The sequence below is a fragment of the Plectrocnemia conspersa genome, unplaced genomic scaffold (genome assembly GCF_051122295.1).
Source record: "Plectrocnemia conspersa isolate PC_06_02 unplaced genomic scaffold, ASM5112229v1 ptg000011l, whole genome shotgun sequence".
NCBI lineage: Eukaryota > Metazoa > Arthropoda > Insecta > Trichoptera > Polycentropodidae > Plectrocnemia > Plectrocnemia conspersa.
In genome coordinates, this window is record NW_028277175.1 from 9,020,430 (window position 1) to 9,043,342 (window position 22,913).

Here is a 22,913-nt window from a genome sequence, read left to right on the forward strand (position 1 = left end):
TCAAATTTATGTGTTGTATATGATTATAATGATATGTACATGTCTGTTCTCGCCATAGTACTGCGTCATGTAGACTCAGATTGGGTTGAACTCTTAAGATGCAGATGAAACGGAGCTGCTTTTTCGGACTTCCCAAATAGATTTGGCCGAATTCGATTATTCCAAGTCGAGAGTGAAGTGGCCGAAGTAATTAATTAATTATTGCAGTATTCTGACTTATATACCCTTTAGGATTTTGGGGAAGTAAAAATTCCCTTCCAGACCTCAATCTTCTGATCAATGTCATTGATTCGGAGAGGAACCAGACTAATTGTTATTGTCGAATCTAATTGACTCTGTGGTGTGTATGCTTTTGCATATATTTTCAAGTATCAGGGATTGCATACTATTTAAAAATATAATATGTTAAATAAACAACTGCAAGGAGCAAATAAGACACTTATTGATGTGAAATCCAAGATATTTGGCTTCATCTATATGTATATGTATGAAAATAAATATATATAAAATTAAATCTAAATATAAATATAAAAAAAAAATATAAATATAAAATTAAAGTACTCGCAAAGAAGTTTTTGCTTTTTTAAGCTTTTCCTCTATAACTAAATAGCGTGAATAAATAATTAAAATTAACATGTTTATATTAAGTTAATAAGCTTGGTCAAATACTTAATTGGTTGGGCGTACACCCATAGTTGTTATATCTTTTTCACTTATGAATAATGACGAAATGGAAAGACCTCAAAGTGACTCTGTTAAAAGAAACGGAGTATAAATCATTAGAGGAAATTCAGACAATAGAGTCGTATATGTTAAGAGCTCTTATGGAAAATATAAAACAATCAGTCCAAACTAATGTTGCTATAAAATTCTCTAGGATTACAGAACGAATCTCAATCTCTAAACCAGACTTGGCACACTTATGTTTGTCTTATTCGATCGAGTTGAACGGACATGCGACCATGACATGCTTCGGCAGAATATCTATGGGGTTTAATTCATGAACATATGTATTTTATAAATATAAAAAAATATGATTAATCTGGTGACCTCCTAGTACGGTTCCACTTCCGCGCACCTACAAACCGATAAGCCAATAACCCGCCAATCCTAATCGTCATTGACTGTTCATCAATTAGCGTTCTCGCACGGTGGTCAATGGCGTTCGGTGGTCAATCGAAAGAAGGTGAAGGTCAATCGCAGATGCGGAACAAATCTTACTTATTACTTAAAAGATTTGTTAGATTAACACTTATCGACGTAACATGCTCATGTTCATTATTTTTTTAATAAAAAGAAGAGCACAATCCATGTAGTGAGAAACATTAGTTTAGTTAAAAAAGTGACACCAATAAATTCCAGTGAAAATCAGGCGTTTCCCTTGTTAAGCTTAAACGCAAATAAATATGTGATTAGATAGAAACAGACGTTAGAAAGGGTGTACAAATATAAAAATACTCAATTATGTGATTATTACCACGGTTTATTAAGGGCCCTATGTAGTAACTGAGTACAATTTGGAACATATAACAGACGAATGATATAAGTCAGTGACTGTTACGCAAAAGTGCAGGGTTCGAATCCAATACTGTGTCTGGGAGTTCGGAATTAGTGATTATTATATGATTATAATTCTGATCGATCATCAAAGATTAGGTTTTCCTAGATTTTCCTTATCTAGCTGATGAATTCATAATGAATAAATTAAATAAAATCAACAACAGCGACGTCCAATGAAGCATATTTAAACCGAATTTTGACCAATAATAGGGCGCAAAAAACAATTATCCCTTCTCAGAAGTTAAAAATCCACGTCAAAAGCAATCAAATAGTGTCGGCGTTGTTGCAGTGAGAAGCGTTTCCAATGTGACGGAGGATAAATTCCTGAGGGAGCTATAAAAATGTAATTTCGTATTTTTTTTATTTAAAGAACATATCGGATTTTTTTTCGAGAAGGACAAAGAAGAATAAATTGATATTGTAGTTAAAAATGGTCATTACGGAAATTTTTGTTCAAGAAGGACAAAAGGAGGTTTTTACTCATCAGAGACATCATTTCAAGGAGGGCACAATAAATGTAAATCAAATGAAGCATATATAAATCGAATTTTGACCAATAGCAGAGTGCAAAAAACAATTATCCCTGCTCAAAAGTAAAAAATCCACGTTAAAAGCAAAAAAATCGTGCCGTCGCCATCGCAGTGGAAACGCTCGTTACCGAGCGTATGTATTTATAATTAAAAAAATTAAAAAAATTATATTTATTTGTAATTAAAAATGTGAAAGTTTCCTCTAATTATTAATATAATTTCCAATGTATTTTCATTTAGATTATTTCAATTGTCCCGCAAAATAAACTTTAAGCCAGAGAAAGCCCTTTCAACACTAACTTGTGTTTCTGGAGCTTCTTAAACTACCATTGTAATTTTGTATAAATAAGAAAATGTATTTTTATTTGCCTACCAAAATTCTAAAATACGTTTTTTTCTATTGAATCTTTGTAAACAGCTAAAGTTATTCAATATGAATTCAATGTCAACATCTGTAGAAATAGGAAGTCGATGTGTCTCTATTGCCAATTCTTAACTTATTAAAAAATTCTCTAAATCGCCTACCTTTCATCGAATGTTTTGTGCTTATTTATTTGTGATTGATTGAACATGGACCTAACCGAAATAAACCGATATTTTTTTCAGCTTAGCTCTAACTAATCAATAAAATATTAATTAATATTTAATGCTAATATTTATAAATTAAATATAATTTAATTCCCGTTAAAATTTAACCATTTCTTCAGTGACATCTAGTGAAACGTTAAAAAAATTATTATTTTATGTGAGGCGTTAAAATTTATATTACATACTACAGCTTTCTTTTTCATATATACAAATATATATTTTTGTTAAAACTAAAATACAAAAATCAAGAGAACAAACTCGTTGAAATACATATGTGTTTGATACGTTCATTTTTTAAAAATTAAATTAAATATAATAAAAAAAATTAGTACCTATAACTGTACAAAGAAAAAAATATTTGTATAGTATAAAATTTTACTACTGAAAAATAAAAACCGTGACACGATTTTCCTTATCAAAAGCATGTTTATGATGTAAAAATGCACCGTAAAACTTTAATGCTTTAACAAATATTACGTTTAACTCCATCGCTTTTATTTATTATACATCGTTTTATGCGTTATGGTCAAAGACATTAATTAAAACGGTAATATGAACCGTTTCTTAGATACAATAATACACAAATATTTTTTTTATCATTTATAACAATGTTTCTTATATTTTTTTAACTAAAGCTTTCACGATCCACTTGATTTAATTACATATTTTCCATCAAACTTTGATTTTTAACTTTTATAAATACAAGAGATATGTAGTTTAATTAACAAATTTTAATAGAATACGTAGCTACAAAACGCATGTTGATTTGCAACACGCAAACGAATCACGCGCGCGAACGTATTGTATAATATACTACTGTGCGATGTATATTCAAACCTTTTAAACTGTATCATTGAAGAGAAGATCCGGAAAAAAATCTTACGGCAGTGTTTTGAAAAGAGTACTACCTCTTTAATTAGGATGGTAGTACACAAAATAAAAAATGATTGCCGATGACGCCAGAGCAGTGGCGTAGCTATGGGGGGGGGGGGCGGAGGGGGCGGGCCGCCCCGGGCGGCACTTGCTTGGGGGTGGCATATTCGCGATGGGTGTGGTTCTTAACCCTGAATGCACTAAAACATATATTAATCTACGAACAACAAGAGCTTAATATTAACTAATTTATTATTTTAAGAAATACTGAGTTTTTTCCCTAAAAAAAATGTATTAGGGGGGCGGCAATTTTAAGGATCGCCCTGGGCGGCACATACCTTAGCTACGCCACTGCGCCAGAGGAATAATGTACTGTAACTACAGTTAAGAACACTATTTGACATTGTACATTAAGTACAACGATCTTCAAGTGCATATATTTTTTCCCTCTCTATTTTTTGAGTGAATTTATCAGCGACAAATAAATGGCCTTTTTTTCATCATGAACGACACTTCTTCCGGTTTACATTCACCATTAACATAAACGGAAATAAGTAAAATTTCAGCAGCACGTTCTCATTTCGCACAGATCATTGAACGAAGCTCTTAATTGCTCGGAATATGAATTGACACGGCCATTTTAAGCATAAACATGAAACACAACGTTACTGCAACGAAACTACTTTTTATATTGCCACTAAAATTTAATAATGTATAGTAACGGTGACCTTAACCTTAATCAGATTTTTGTTATAACCCTCTAATGCAATATTTTAATAATGTTGATATATTTTTTATTATGCATTGCTGAAACAATACTTAATATGAACTATTCAAAGCCGCACTACAAGAAAAATTGAGATTTTTTCTTGATGGCTGTTAACGCCATTTACATAAAATTGCTTATGTAAGTTTTTATTATAAATATTTAAGGACTATAGTTGTATTTACACTAGAACTGCGTCACGGTTTTCTTTGGACCATTCTATGTGTTTAAAAAATACGAGGTCTTCGACCGTAACATATTATATTTGTCACGTATTCCGTTATCCCTAATCAAGTCTGTATCATAAAAACTTCAACCTTTTTTATGACTAAAAATATTTATTGATCCGATAAGTTCGAAGAGAGCATAAAAAACGGTCAAAAAACGGTCAGATTGCATCGACAGTAAAAATCACGGCCGGAAAAGTGGCTTCGATTGCGTAACACAAATCGTATTTATTTAATTTTATTGTATTATAAACGACCTCAAGTTCTTCCGATCTAAAAGTGTTTTAACGAAAAAAATAACTGTAATAGTTCGCGGTCTATATCATAATATGATATAATTCGACTTATGAGTGGCACAAAAGGAATCGCCATGAACCAGATTTCGAAAACGATGTCGCAAAAAATAATGAAAAATAAAATGCCTAATTTTATGTGTTTTTGACAAAACGTAATAAAAAGAAATTGGTTATGTAAATCACTCTCAAGAAAAAAGTATGTCTGGGTCAAGTTTGTAAATCTGATAAAATGCTTTGGAATGCATTTTAATTTAAAGTGTTATTGCAAAATATATTTAATTGTAACAAGATAGACAAAATAAACGTAATTTTTCAACTCATGCTTTAAAAAATAATCTCATCGTTTTAATGATTAATGAGCATAGCAACCGTTTAAAGAAACGATCATAAAAAATGTAACAAAAACTTTAAATGCTACAGAAAAAAAATCGCTAAAACAAAGTATTATTTAATATACATATAATATTTTAGAATAAAAAAATGCTGTCGAATATAAGCAATATGTAACAGTAAATGTTTATTTTTTTCAGTGAAATCATATCCGATTATATTTTCACTAGTGAAAATATATATATATATATATGTTAGGCTTAGGTTTGACCAGGGTCGCCGAGAGCGAACCCTGGCCCTAGAAAAACAATGATTCCGGGCCTCAAGACAAAAATGGCACTTTATATATTTTTAAACAGCATAATATAATTACTTAATAAAAGAAAAGTGGTACAAGTTAACCCTTTCTATGCTTCAAATAAATATAAAAAATAGCCACCGATGCGACATATTTTCTGAAATCATATAAGATGCGAAATATTTTAATTAGGCATTAAAAATTATTAAAAATATCTACTCATAATATTTCATAGTTTTATAATATTTATTTTAAATTACATCGGTAAAATTGTATTGTTTATGTATTTTTTTTTTTTTTTTTTGAAAAATAGAAAAATATGTAATAAAAAATAAGCACTAATTTGATACTTTTTTAATAGTTCAATCGATTTTTTTTAAAAAGGGACACAAATAGACATTTCATGCTTTGCAAATGACTAGACCTGTCAGTGAAATCATATTTTCATTAGTAGAAATATATTATATACCAACCGTAAAAATGTATTCCGAAAAATTTATGACAAGAATATATTATATTAACATATTCTTGCCATAAATGTATTTATACTTCGCTCTGTAGATCTACACGTTTTATTATATCGAAAATTACTTCAGGAGGAGAAAAAATTCTGAAGACGTCAATTTATTTATATATAATATTTGATAATACCTTTTAAGATTCTGTCATAAAAATATTGTTAACTATTTCTAATAAAATATGGTCTTTCAAATTTTAGAAAATATTTAAAACAATGTAAATTATTAGTAGTACAGTTATAATTTATTCTTTGAGTCAATTATTGACCCTAAGGTAGCACATGGCTCCTAAAAATACTTAAAAAGTAATCGTTCCTTACACACATATCCTATCAATGGATTTATATTGAAAGTTACTATAATACCACTACTAAAAAATATTTACCTATAAAAGTACACAAAGGAAATTATTGACAAAGTCGAGTTCACTATCAATACATCGAAATTAAATGACTCGACAATTTTTTTTTTGGTTGGTGTATACAATACATATTGCGTATCATAACGAACATCTAAAAATCGGTATGCATTAACAGTTCTAAAATACATATAAACCGTGAACTAAGAATACGATCGGTGCTTAAATATCGCGCAAATGCGATGAAAAAGGTATTAAGCAAAGCATAGAATAACTAATTTTTACTGATTGCGATCGACTGTTACCCAACTATACAGTCTAATAAGATATGTAATATACAATTACAAAGTTTGCTTCCGTTCAGAAACATCGACATTGATCAGATGATAAAAAATTCGAAGGGACGTTAGACTTTCCCTATTTCCTCAATGGTATATAAACTAGAACACTTCCGTAGTGTTTTCGTGACGAAATTATTTGCAGAAAACTTGCTAAAAAAGTCTCATAAAAGTAATTGATATACATATGTTTTTTATTAACGGTCAATTAAAGGTTTCACCGCTCTTACTTTAACAAAGTCACTTAAAAGGAATACGGTGAATATTTTCGCTAAACATGCATCAAAGTTTCGATTATACAGTGTAATAATATCTGTATCAAAAAATTATAGAATCGTCCTTATTAGTCAGAAGATCGAGGACTGTAAGAAACGATGAACTTCTACAATTCTCAAAGGACACTGAATCACTTCCTTCAGACACTTTAGTCCAGAACTACCATTTTGCTTCCGACTTAAGTTGAACTTTCATTTCATGTTTGTTTTTTTATATAATAATCAGTCCTTAAGAAATCTCAAAAGTATAACTTTTTATGCACTGTTATATATAATACAATGACAATACGACATTGAAGGTTAGTATTGGTGGCAAAGATTTGTACTTTCTTTATTATTAACGGTTATGAGAAATCAACATTTTCATATCCGTTATTTTTTTAACTATACTGTATATCAAAGGACATAATGTTTTTTCTATAAATATAAATCATAAAATCAGATATTAAACGGTTAAATAAAACAAATTTTCTCTAGCACTTTTTTAACTGAAAAATTGAGTCAATAGATTGTGTTCATATAATAAAATATATTATAACATATACATATCATTGTATATTTGAATGGTTATAAAAAATATAGGGTAATTGAAAGATGCTGTATTCAGTGACTAGATTTTGCATACTCTTGAAAGTTGGCAGGCCTAAATTGAGGTGCATAAAATATAGTCAATATGAAACGAGCATAATGGGGACACATTCTGTTATATGTATGTGCTATTAGACACAAAAAATATTTTTAACAATTTATGCAGCGGCGTAAAGTATATATCTACATGATATATAAACATATTTAACTATTATATTTTTTGGTAAAAATTACAGAATGAATTATGTCCGAAAATATGAAATAGATAAGAGTACAATGGAGAGGTCGTCTAGCTACCTGTAAGCGGAACGAGTTAATTTGGAACAGTTTTTACGCCGATAATAATACATAACCAACTGTGAAATTCATTTAGTCTTACTTTTAAATACAGAAGCAACATAGTGACAAAATATTTTCACACTGCAAATAATTGGGACAGGCATGTATTATATATATATGTATATACTACATTTTTTACCATTTATTATCAACATAAACAGGAAATAAAAAAAATCGTTCCCACCGAAAGTAATTATCTAATTATGTCAATTTTTTCCCCATAATAAATAAAAAATCGAAATGTTTTTTGTAGAAAATTACCAACGTGAACAATAAATTTGCGGATATGTTGGTCCATTAAAACGCGTAAATCAAACCGGTCAAACGTAAAAAAATTAACGTAGCGATAATTTTATAAATCACGTGACCTGGTCGATATAAAATTCGAATTCTCCGAATAGCAACAAAACTTTAAAAACACAGGTTTTTCGTGTGTCACCTATTGAAGTAGGGTTGCCGATTGAGCGACTTCAAAAAATATAGGTCGTATATTATACTTAACTGATCTTCAGAAATTTTATGGAAAAGTCATTTGAAGTAGCAAATATTTTTTTGTAAAATAGAAAAACCTTGAGTTAAAATTATGTTACAATTTAAGTTGATTAGAACAATTATATATAAGATGCGTTTTAAAAGTACTACTGAAATTTCTTGTATCAGACACAATTGAAGTATTTAATATAAATATTGTAGTAGGCTATGAAAATATTTGCCAAGACATGCTATACAATTTTATCAACAGAATAATATAATATACTGAACCAACTTTCGTACCATTGACAATGTTTTTTGTTATATTATTTTTATTTACCTTGTATGTGTTCTGTTCTTGTGACTTCTTAATTTCATAATAAAGACATGGCGAATTAGGAATTGAAGACGCTTTATGAGAAAGGTCTAATCACAATAGATAGCAATAGCTAATCACAATAAAGGTTATAATATGATACAATAATAAAATTAACACAATCTGTTGTTTTCTTTGATAATTTACATCTCAGATTCAAAAACAGATGAAGATTTTTATTTTATTTTTTTTTTATATAATAATCTTCTGTGACTAGTCTAGTAAAATTGTTAATGTACCTATTTTAAAAAACATCCATATAAATCTGTAGAATAGGGATTTATTTTTTATATTCAATAGTTTATTACACGATTAAAAATACATGTATTAAAATTTAAGTACAAGTTATTGGTATATAACCATTTTCTAGTTTATTAAAAGTTAAACAGTAATAAAAATATCAACAAACAAAGATAAATTGAGGAAAAATTACAAAAATCTTTTACAAAGTAAAATTAAAAATACATAAATTAATTCATTATTTTTTTAATTGAATACTAATTATTTATAGGGATTCTTGACGCATCTTCAATCATCGGCTATCACCAGCAGACTATCTACATATATGTATGTTCACCTATATGTACATATACATTTATCCCTCGTTTTACGCGATTTAGCAAAAACACTTTTTAGCACTTTACTCTAAATCAAACATATTTGGTTCCACACGTGTAGCATGGCAATATAAATACACATGGGTTTACTTCCATTTTTTTTAATTGACCTACGTCTGGAACCTCTCTCATTGGCCATGCAGTGTGCCTTTAGTTACTTTTTGGAATTCAGGCGTATCGCTAAAGATTTTTCTCGTTATTTTATAATTGAAAAAACATTGAAAAGTACACGTGAATAGCATTCGATTGTTTTCTTGATTTCCTTAAACTTCTTGAGGGATAAGTTAATGAATTAGAAGTTGGAATACAAAATATAAGACCAATAAGCAAAGGAGGTATAATAATTACATGTGATAGTAAAGAAGATGCATCGAAAATTACGACAGATGCAGTAAAAAAACTAGGAGATAAATATAATATAAAAGTAGGAAATTTAAAGAAACCAAAAATAAAAATAATTGGAATTTCTGAAGAATTAAAATATGATCAACTAAAAAAGTGTATAATCAAACAAAACACATGTGTAGAAGAAAACAAATGTTATTTAGAAGTAAAACATATTAAAAAAAACAAATTTAATAAGTATGATGCTATTATTGAAGTAGATGTTACGACATTTAAAAATATAATGGATGTAGGCAAATTAAGTATTGAATGGGATAGGTGTAAAGTATACGAAGACATATTCATATACCGTTGTTATAACTGTTATGGTTATAATCACAAAGCCAGTGAATGTAAAAATAAAAAAAATTGTATAAAATGTGGTTCGGAAGAACATTTAATAAATCAATGCAACAAAAAAGAAAACTGTGTGAATTGCTGTAGAGCAAATAAATTACTAAATCTTAATTTGAATGTGGAACACAACTCCATGGATAGAAATTGTTCAATTTATAAAAGATACGAGCAAAATTACTATAATAAAATACAATATAATATAGTATAGCAATTAAAAAAATCAAGTTCATATGAGAAACAAGAATCAGTAACTGGGATATTAATCAATGCACAGGGTTATTTAAAAAATAAAGAGGAAATAGAATTAATTACTGAAAAGGAATATCCAATATTTTTAGGGTTAACTGAAACCCATATCACAAATGACATTGAAGAATTTGAACTAAATATTGGCAATTATAATACAATTAGATGTGATTCTAATTCCAGACATACAGGAGGTGTTATACTGTATATTAGAAATGATATAAAATTCAATACTATATTTAAAAATAATCAAGATAATACATACTGGTCTATCACAGTTAAGATTTTTATTGAAAAAATTCCCATAATATTATGTATAGCATACAGATCTCCAAATAGTAATCCGAACATATTCATAGAATTTATAAATAATATTGCAGAATGGAGTTTTGATCAAATTTTGGATACTGTTTTAATTGGAGATTGGAATTTTAATTGGAACAAATGTGAAGATTTTTACACATCAAAATTAGAAAAAATATCAAATATATTTGATTTAAGACAATGTGTCAAAGAAAATACAAGGACAAATAATAGATCGAGTACATTAATAGATTTAGTATTTACCAATACCAAAAAAATTTATTGTAAAGTAAAATCAACTCCAAGAATAACTGACCATTCTATTGTATATATTTATATAGAAAAACATAATGAACTTAAGGTTAAAAAAACCAAAAAAATTGATATAAATAAAAAAAATAATTTTAATAAATTAAGATTAGAATTACAAAAATGTGACTGGAATGTAGATAATATGGATGTTAACATGATATGGAACAAAATTTATAAGAATATAGTAGATTGTAAAACAAAAAGTCAATATAATTTTAAAAAGGAATATCGTTACAACCCAAAACCGTGGTTTAATGATGATGTTAAAAGTGCTATAAAGAAAAGAGATGAGTCATACAAAATTTTTCTTAAAAACAGAACAAATAGAATATAAAGTCTTTAATGAAAAATGGAAAACATACACACAATGTAGAAATATGGCAGTCAAAGTATTAAGAATGGCTAAAAAGAAATGGTATGAAAAATTGATAGATGAAATACAAAATGATCCAAATAAGATGTGGAAATCAATAAAACAATTAATTAATCCAACTCAGCAAAACGACATAATAAAAATGGAAATTAATGGAAATATATATCAAGATCCTTATATAATAGCAGAAAAAATGAATACATATCACATTGAGAGCATAGAAGAAATTGTGAATTCAATACCAAGGATTAGTAATTTAGTACAATATAATAATAAAGCAATAATTGTAAAATTTAGTAAATTTAAATCAGTATCATTAGATGAAATTCATAACATAATATGTAAATTTAAAAAAGGAACTAGTACTGATGAACTAGATATAAATATAATTAAAGAAACATGGGAAATAATAGGAACTAAATTAAATTATTTAATAAATAAAGCACTCTCCTTAGGAGAAATGCCTGAAAATTTAAAGATTGCTACTATTGTACCTATACCTAAAATAAATAATAGTAAAAAAGTTGAAGAAATGAGACCAATCAACATGCTACCGTGTATAGAAAAAATAATAGAAGAAGTAGTAATCAAACAATTAAAGGAATTTATTACTTCTCAAAACATAATATGTGAACAACAATCGGGATTCAGAGAAAAGCATTCGACTGAAACTGCATTACAAGTAGTGATAAATGATTGGCTGTTGGCTAAGGATACAAACAAAATCATTGGAGCAGTTTTCTTGGATTTCAAGAGAGCCTTCGAAACAATAGACAGAAAAATAATGTTAAAGAAATTGGAGAGTATAGGTATAAGTGATATAGTTTTAAGATGGTTTAATAATTACTTATATAAAAGAAAACAAAAAGTTAAAATAAATAATGTATATTCTGAAGATAAATTAGTGTCTTATGGAGTACCACAAGGGTCTAAATTGGGACCATTGTTATTTGTTTTGTATATTAATGATATAGTTAATAACGTGAAAAAATGTAAAATTCATCTATTTGCGGATGACACATTAATGTATTGCATAGGTGATAACATTAAAGAAATTGTAAATAATTTAAATAATGAATTAAGTATATTAGAAATATGGTTAAAGAATAATGTACTTAAATTAAATGAGAATAAAACTAAATGTATGTTTATTAATTATAAAAATGTGTTAGATAATAGTACCAAAATAGTAATAAATAACTCTAGTATAGAAATAGTGGATAATATCAAATATTTAGGAGTAATTGTTGATACAAAATTAAATTTTAAAGAACATTGTAATTACATATTAAAAAAAATTAGTAGAAAAATAGGTTTATTATCTAGATTAAGAAATATATTAAGTATAAATACAAAAAAAATAATTTACAATAGTATAATATTGCCCCATTTTAATTATTGTGCAACACTATTAAACATGTTAAATAAATTAGATAAACAAATGTTGCAAAAATTACAAAATAGGGCAGTGAGAGTAATTTTAAATAAAAATAGATTAACTAATTGTAAAAGTATGATTGATAGATTAGAATGGTTGAATGTTCAAGAAATATTGAGTATGAATGTTTTAGTATTTATATATAAGTTAGAAAATAATATATTACCAAAATATTTTAATAAGTATTTAATAAGAAATAAAGATGTACATAAATATAATACTAGAAATAGAGAAAATTTAAAGAAAATTAAGTATAAGAAAACGAGTACGGCTAGGGGAATTATGTACGGAGGTTTTGATTTATATAATAGTCTTCCAAGAGAAATCCGAAACAGCAAAAATATAACGGGTTTCATAAATGGAATAAAAAAACACCTTCGTACATATAGAAATAAATTATAATATTAAGACTTTATTATTGTATATTTTCATTTTTTCTTTCTGTTATGTATTTTTTATACATTTTTATATGTTTACTAAATTTGTTAGATGTAAAGATTAGCTATTAAGCTAAATAAATTAATAAAATAAAATAAAATAAATAAATAAGTGTATTATATACATAGTATACTGTGATATAAATGTGTTTGCCTACACAATAACTGTCATATTTTTAATCATATCGATTGATACTCGATGTTTTTCATTTCTTGAGAAATGAGAATTCTTTTTTTTCCTTCTCGATTTTCTAAAGAATTCTCGATCAATATTGATAAAAAATAAATATATGTAATTATAATAATACCGTGTATTCTTGTAGATATCTTTATATTATTAATGAACAGAGATCGATCTACTTCGAGCGAATACAGAGAATCGAGTTACGAAGAAATTTCGGACCCGAATTGACAATAACACCTGTTTTCATATTTAGAACAAGATAAAGATTTAAATTCGTTGACAAGCAAATTTTATGGGGTAACTCTATAAAAAGTCCCCATACATTTTTGCAATCTGCCGATACCCACGCAAAGCGATTAGCTTTTATATGATTATTCATGTAGTTTTTATATTGTCAAAGCAAAGATAAGGGCAAATAGCAGCGATTCAAATATTCACAAAAATTCTACCTATAGAAAATAGTTTGAGATACAATTACACAACAAATAGTGATTTTTATATAATATATATATATATATATATATATATATATATATATATATATATATATATATATATATATATATATATATATATATATATATATATATATATATATATATATTTAATAATCGTGCAGTGAAATTTTAGTGAGGTTTTAAAAATCTATTTAGCTGTGAAATTTAATTTCATAAAAGAACACAGATCACAGTTTAAGTATTTAATTGGAAATATTTTCACTTGAAGTTTTGAAAAAATAGTGCTACAATATCAAACTTAAATCAGAGAAATTTTTATGTTATCTTAAAACTTATTTTTAAGTACATGTGTGTGGAAAATCAGCAGCATTTTCATTGCTTCTTATCTGCAATTGTGAAAGATTTTTTGCTCTTGACATAAAAAACTACAGATCTGTTTCATCGCTGGAGCGAAGTTTAAGAAATGCCTTTGCATATACCTTGAAAACAAATATATCATATAAAATAATATTTTTTGTTTAAAACTTATTACTCCCAAATATTTTTAACGCTATTTGGAGTAATTTACCTCAAGTTTAGAGCAAAGCGTTGTTTTGTTTTACTATAATATGACCTAAATATATCCATCCATTTCGGGATAAAAGTTTACAGGAGTTATCAAAACAAGTTCATTTAAAAAATCAATGACTCAACTGCGAATTTAATAAAACAAGTAAATTAAATAACGATATATTTAGATAACAGTAATTTGTTTCAATCTTAAGTTTAGGGTACAAATGAAATGAATCAACGTCTGAAATACCTGAAAAGTTATATTCTGAACTGTAAAGACTTGCAAATTGATTTAGTAGCTGTTCTTTGATTATTGATTAATTTAATTAAGAACTAACTATTTAAATATGTATATAATTTTTTCACAACTTTGTTGCCACCCATAAAAATTATATTTTTATGAACTTTCCACTAGATGTCACTGGATAAGCGAATTGTTTCTATAATATTTTATTAATCTAGTAGCTTAATAGAGCGACAGCAATAACATGAATTTGCTAAGATTTTTTAAGGAAAAGTGTAAGAATGCAAAAAATATGAATAATTACGTGATTGTTTTTGTGAATCATCACGTAATAGTTTCTGTGAATAATTACACATAAATATTTTTTTAAAAACATTTTGTGTTTTTATAAAATATTTTTTTATATCGTAGTAAAGTAATTAATTACTGTTTTCATTTTAAAATAATTACTATAATTAAAACGTTTAATACATGTATCCTAAAATACAAAACAACATTTTCACTAATCAAATTAATAACAATATAAAACCAAATTGTATTAAGCGAAGCAATATTGAAACAGGGTTATCAACTGAGAAATTACACCGATTTTTTTATGTTGCGTAATGTCCAATTTGCAAACGAAAAACAAATATTTTTTTACAACTATTGTTTACAAATAATAATAGCACACGTATAAAAAGTATTAATGACTAATTTTATCCGAGCAGAGGTCAATTTCAAGGCGAGTTTTTTGAAACTTGCGCAAACAACTGCCATTTTTTAATGCAGATTATTTTTTTTCGAATCCACTTTTTGACCAAATCGTATAATATGATTGTTTAAAACATAATTAATGTCAATAAATCTTAAAATGACACAGCAATCTGATGAACCCGGTTCAACTTTATAACAGCCGCATTTAGAGGTCACGAAGGATTGGAAAGGTATTATTTGTGAATGCAAATGTTCGCTGAATAATTGTTTATGCTATTCTTGCAGTAATCGTTAGGTATTAATTAGTAATACGTGTACGAGAAGAATTGCATGTGGTTTTATATTAAAATTTGCTATGATCTTGCTGACTTGGATTGAGCGTAAAATAACAGCAATTATTTTGCTTTGTGTATGTTTTTATAAATTTATGTAATTATACGATCAAATATCACGGACCTATGTATGTTTTTGGTGATCCTAAGGCTCAGGGCTAGTGATAGAGACAAGGTTGAATTAATTTAAATAAAGAAAATTAAAAACAGTGCGGTTTTCCTTATTTACTATTTACCCTAATGATAAATTATAAAACCTCATAAATGTGACTCAATAATTACACAATTATATTAACTATTATTATTGAATATTTTTAAGCAATATGTACAATTGTAGTTTACGTTGCCATTATCATTTTTTCTATAATTTATTATAAATGAAATATAAAATAATAATAAATAAATAACAAATTAATAAATGTGTGTAAATAAACTCACTACACAAAGGGTTAAAGTTATTTGCAAATAATTGTTTGACTATATTTTAGTGCATATATTATACAATATTTTAGAGCAGTTTTTAAAATTAATTACGAATTATGTATCAATATGTTTTTCATAAGTAATAAATAAATCAAAGTGACTTTAGTGAAGCCATACACCTAAATAAATTTTTATTTTATTTTCCGTCACATTAAAGATTTTAGTTATGAACTAGGAAAATCTCACACAGACCCTAATATTTTTAAATTTTTATCATATCTGGGAGATCGAAATTATGTTTTCTTATATTTTTCTAATATCACAGTTCAATATCATGATAAATATTTCATATAAAATAGAGCTGGCTCGTGCATTATGACATTTATTTATGTGGGTAATAATAGTTCATCATTAAAAAAATATATGTCACTGATTTCAGTCTGGTGTTCCACTACTTACTTAGTAGTTGTTAATTGTGTTTACTATGTAGTAACGCATGATTTACAATACATTTTCGATTTACGTACATATGATATTTTTGTATGTTTCACACAGAAAAAGCATGAAAATCGATTCAAACTTGGAAAGCATATTTGAACTGTTTGAATGTAGTATATTTGTAGATACTTTATCTCTCGCCTATGGCGATTATAACAGTGTGATTGTTTTTACAAATATTTTCAATAAAGTAAAATAAATATTGCTAGTAAATCAAATAAATAATATAACAGATACTCAATAATGAATTTTAAACAGGTTGTTTTTACAAATATTTTCAATAAAGTAAAATAAATATTGCTAGTAAATCAAATAAATAATATAACAGATACTCAATAATGAATTTTAAAAATACAACAATATTTTCAAATAGTTCAAACGGTTTAATTATAATTATTTATATGAAGAATATACATATTTTTTTTACAAATAGTAATTATAGAAAACTTTTGTACTTTTATAAGCCGTATTTTCAACGAATAATATTCTGGTTATTAATATTATTTAATAAACTACGGAACTGACTGAAGAAAATTTAACTAAAATCTGTTTCATATATCATACATATATGTACATACATATGTATAAGATGTCGATTTATATGATTTATGTGACGTTAAACAATAGCTATTACTTTTGAGAATAATGAAAAAACATTGTATATTATTAGTCATTAAACATGTATATTTTATATATTTTTTTATTAATAGTAAGTTATATTATGCATTAAATTTAATGAAAAAAATAAATAGCAGTATTTAAAAAAAAGTTTTTTATGTTTGACCGATACACATAAAAATATATAATATCCTTCAGTTCAGGGTTTATAACGTTAAAAGAAAAATTTAATATTTGTTTATGCAAATATGGGGCAAAATAGTGTGCTATATCAAATAGCACGAGCGTGTTTTGGAGCAAAATACTGAAATTCAGCTAATAAAAAGGAACATCATTTCACCTTGTGAAATTGTAATATGAGAGAAAGATAAACTTGAATAGATATTAAAAAATAAAATATCCATATTTTTTCAGAAACAATTATTTCAGGAGCTTTCTTTGTATCTTGTTTGAGTAGCAGTCGCTTTTTAATTGTACTGATATTTTATACAACTACACGGTATTTCTAAACACAAATTATCATTATACAAAATACTATTAGGTTGTTTCATATCAAGTGGCCGATTTTTATTTTTTTTGTAAAGGACTATATTTGGATACTTTGGTAATAAATAAATATACTTCTTCATTTTATTTCTTATTTGCAGTCAATATTTTTTAAGCTACTATGCATTATGGTGTCAAGAAAATATTTGAAACTTAAACATTCAGTCCACGAGAAATATCAATTTGGGATTTAGCGAGGGTACTGTTAGTCAGAGAACAGTCAGACCTCGGTTTGAAATATTTCATTCTAGCGATATAAAACTTAAAAATAAGCCCTGTGGAAGACCTTCATCCGTTATTGATTAAAAATGATTGAGGAACACTATTAAAGCTATTCCATAAACAACTGCTTAGACCTTCGCAGTAGACTTAGAGTTTTCTACTGCAAATACGTAACATCTAGATGAAATAAAATAGGTGAAAACTGGACAAATGGGTACCGTACGAACTGACCGAGAAGTAGAATAGCAACATTTCAAAGTCAGTCCTTTGTTAATGTCTTTTAGAAACAATAAGGAACCATTCTTGAAGATAATTATTAGCGGCGATGAAAAATAGATAATCTGCAATAACCAAAATCAACCAGGATAATGGTTAGACAGTAAAGATGCTCCATAACATGCTGTGAAATTATGGTAACAGTGTGGTGGTATTTTAGGGGATTCAGATAAAAAGTGGGAAAATATCAAATTTCGCATCACAAACTTTTTTGTTTCATTTTCATTTTTTTAAATAGCAGGGTATATATTTTTATACAATGGCAAAACATTACATTTAATAATGCTGAAGAATACACGGTTTACAAAAGCATATTCAACGCGTCTTAATCATATTGTAGAGATGAATAAGCAGGGATATATTTCGCTTCAATAGATTTAAATATAAAAAAATCTGAGTGAACAATTGCGACGCTAATAATTTATAAATAATAAAAAACAGTGGTGCATAAAAAACAAATTGTCGATGATTCTCCAAATATTTCGAGATAACCAGTGGCGTCATGGAAACAACCTCACTCCAATCACTTAGCTAAATTATTGCCTCTGATTGGTAGTTTTATTTGTTTAAGTATGATATGAATTTTCTTGGAACACATCTTAATTTGAAATGAGCAATATCTAAAAAGTAAGATCTACAAGCCATTTTCATTCATTTTTTTTAACAAATCGCCACCGGATGTCCCTCAGTTATAACATCCTGTCTGAATTACATTAATCTCGACAAGAACATCCATCTTTCTCATACACACATCGAATCGACACACGCATTCGAAGCTATCCTGGCACACTTTATCACGCCCTAGGCGTCGAGCGAACGAAACCTAATAATTAACATTATAATTATTTAGTTTTTTTTTAGATTGCCAATGAAAGTCAACGTTACAAACTAATGTTACGACACAGTAGGAATGGCCGACTCGCGAATTGACTTTTTTTCTTCATCATCTTGTATCAAAGCCACTCTTGACTTGAGGATATCATAAATATCGTTGCTAGACTAGTTGCAGATAGACGGGATTCTACGTACCGCCACACTGCCCCAATGCTGTTAGGCGGGTATTTTTTTTTATTTCTAGTGGTCACATCATTTTGAGCAGCACTGACCTGCAGAACGAGTCAACGGCCATTTAAGAGTGTGACATGTTTAAGAACTGAGTTGAGCGGGAGCAAGAAACAGGATTTATTTTTATTTTGAATAAATATTTTTAAATGTATATTGCATTAAAATTAATGATAAGCCATTAAATTTAAATCGTATTCCAAAAGAACATACTATACACAAAAATGAGTAAAAACACTAAATACATACACAATTGTTAAGTATTTTTTTTATTATGCACGTATATAGTTTTTTGTTATGTGGATTTTATTTTTGATTAGTTCGACAGAGCAATTCTTGCTATTTTACATAAATACATAGATCTGAAAGCGTAGACAAATATAACCTTAATCGTCGGCAAAAATCCAAAGTTACACAGTGGTAAATAAAAGAGTAGAAGCAATTTTTTTTTCAATGAAATGTAACTGGACGCTCCTAGTAAAATTACACTAAGTTATGGTTATAATATGGATACGACTTCACCCACAACGATTCCAGGTCTTTCTTTAAAGAGAGCGAAGCTGAATTTGTGCAAACACTCTGAAAAACTTTCAGGATTATTAATTGTCGCATGTAGATGACCCAAATCAAATCCCTGTTGTACTTCAGAATGAGAGAAATACTCATGGGAGCGACGATTGCGATAGCTCACATAACGACAGTGACTTAAGTAATTCGAAAAAAGCTGACAATCAAAGGATTTGTCACTGCCTTCGAAAGACATAAGAGGTGACCATGGAACGACGCGTACGAAATCACATGTTTGTGTATTAGCGCTATCATATTTATGATATTTTGTATTCGGTGAAATGTCGTAGGGGTGAGACTAAAATAATTCCAGTGTCTTTGAGTATATAATATTATAGAGTATATAATATTATACACATTTATATCAAGAGAAAAGGTATATAGGCTAAAGCAAGCTTGAAAAAGGTCCTAAAATATAGAATATATAGAATACTTTTTATACCCTTTTTACATTTGCGTGCAAAAACTAATGAAGAACTTCATAAATATAATGAAAAAAAATATTTACTGCATATTTTTAATAATTTTTTTTTATCGAAAATGTTTTCAAGAGGAGAGAAAATGATGATGAGAGATGTGTAAAAAAAATATGGGAAAAAATTTGGTAAAACACTGAAAAATATGTTTGAGGTTATGTCATGTATATTTTTCGTAAAAAATACGTCTAATGAAATATGGTATGTTAAATTAAATAAATCAAATATTTTTTTACCTATTATTGAATATGAAACATTGCAGATTGATTAACCTGTAGTTTTGTAATTATATACAGTTTTATAGTTAAAAATGAACATATATGTATAAAACAAATGAAATCAAAATTTAATAAAAAAAATCATATTTTAATTATAAATGACTTTAAAAAGTTCTTGCCTTAGGGTATTAATATATTTATATATGTATAGAGCCACATATCATAAAAATATCCGGTCTACTTTTAAATACAATTAACACAATCTTTAAATAACTGTCTAGTTAGTCTCGAGATTAAATTTCAAAAATTCACAAGCAGCACAATGAACAATATCTCAACTACCAAGAAAGGTTATTGTAGAAATTCCAGATCGAGTGCGAAAGTGACTACAAAGGAAAAAGGAAAATATACTTATATACATAACTACCATTCGGCACACGTTTGTATGGGCTATGATTAATTACACATTTAAGCAATCTATTTGTTTTATCCCTTTGTTTAGCGCGTGAAAATTTCAGCGTGTCACTTTACATAATTTTAATGGTGTTGCACGTGAATGTCCCAATACAGTGAATGACTCAGAAATAACTGCATCGTATTTGAGAACAACCTTTTTTTAATAATACTTAGTATTACTCAGATGAGCTACATTGCTTCACTATTCGATTCGTATCGTACATGTACGATACGACGCGATCTAGCGCATTTAGACTAGGAAAAGTTGGGAAAACCTAACGACAAAAGAGAGTAATATTGGTATAAAAACAATTCTCAGTTCAATGTTGCCACAATAAAACATTTATATCGAGCATGTCACGCGTAATAAACATTGCACACACACTTTCCAGATAACAAACGAGTTTTCTTAATTGAAGCATTTACACCGACGACCGTGTTACATTAATATTGACAAATAATAAATTTCCTGCATGGCTTGCGTTTCGCCAACAAGTATGACAGAATACGTGCGTTTGAGCGGTGCTATTTGCGAAAGCTCACTTGACGCAAAAGCTCCGGCGAATTAACGGGAAAATCGCTCAACAAAGCGTTTATAACCTTTGCTCACATAGTGCGACTCAAAACAATACAATACGCTAATTTTTATTTTGAATGATGTTAAAAAATAAATATATATTAATATTTTATTGAAAGGGGAAATAATGATTATGTTGCGTTATGTTGCTACTGATAATGTAATCTATTTTTCTTAAATTTAATTCAAACGCGTTATTATTAATTTAAAAAAATGAAATCTTACCAATGAAAACATTCAAACGGTCGAGAGCATCTCTTCTTTGCGCTTATATAAATTAATTCAATTTCATAAAGATATATTTGACAGCTGTCAATTTCTTTTTTTTTAATTTGGCCTTAAGCGACTGTTTTGTATTAATTTGAAAAAATCACACACACGATTAGTTCACGAACGTCTGTGTGCGTGCATGCGCGTGCGTTCACTCTCGAACGTCATTCATGACTGAACCGGCGGTGTTCGCGATTCCAAACGCACGCGACAATTCGCCAATGTCGGCCAGGTACACTATCGCATATAAATTTGCATAAATGAATAGAGCGAATAAAAATTTGAAATAATCTAAACGAAAAACGAGGGTATCAACCTATTGAGAGAATCGTACCTTGAATGGCTTTAATGGTGGAAAACTTTCCGGTAAAGCCAAAAACCTAATCTGAAAATTAAAACATTTAGGTGGTTAACAACCTTTTCACAATTTTTTAAATTTATTATTTTTCATAAATCTTTTAAATAAAAATAAATTAAATTAAAATGGCAAATTTCAGTTCTATATTTTTTAGTTTAGGAAAAAGTGTAAATTAAGTTTTATTATTTGTTATGTATAATATGGTTTATATTTCTCTTAATAAAATCGATTAATCACTACAAAATTTAAAATTGGTCTTCCACGTCATTGACTTATAAAGTTTACTATATTTGTTTTTGATATTTCTGGAGTTTTCCATTTTTATTTATCTCTTTTTTAAGAATCATTATTATTGTTTTATGCTAAAAATATTTAGTACAAAATTAAATCTGACATTAAAATTACAGCTAACTACACTTTTCAATAGATATTTAATTTCCACGATTCCTGTTTTTTGTCTCTTTTACACATTTTTATGTACAGAAATTTACCTAATTCTTGCGACCTTTGACAGACGGAATTGTTGTTTTATTTGCTCTAAGTAATGTAACTGATGTTAAGATGTCACGATGTATGTACCTTTATAAAGTCATGTGATAACATTTTCTCATATTATTGGTTAAAATAAGTTTACGTTTTTTAATTCTTAATAGTACATAGTTTGCCATTTTTATATTAACTA

The 22,913-nt window shown here is 27.6% G+C and overlaps 1 protein-coding gene and 1 long non-coding RNA gene across 2 annotated transcripts in view; one reads left to right on the forward strand and one right to left on the reverse strand.

Annotated features, from left to right (window-relative positions):
* The window catches only part of Prestin (solute carrier family 26 member prestin), a 56,186-nt gene extending 34,137 nt beyond the window's left edge, over nucleotides 1-22,049 (reverse strand). Inside the window, exon 1 of the mRNA XM_088197771.1 lies at nucleotides 21,829-22,049. The gene's annotated coding sequence lies outside the window, so the exon portion shown is untranslated. The remainder of the gene's footprint in view (nucleotides 1-21,828) is intronic.
* LOC148229386 (uncharacterized) lies at nucleotides 1,942-7,143 on the forward strand. The gene is made up of 2 exons (XR_015811331.1): nucleotides 1,942-3,645; nucleotides 3,912-7,143. It is a non-coding gene; the product is annotated as an uncharacterized LOC148229386 (long non-coding RNA).
* Nucleotides 22,050-22,913: the final 864 nt, after the last annotated feature.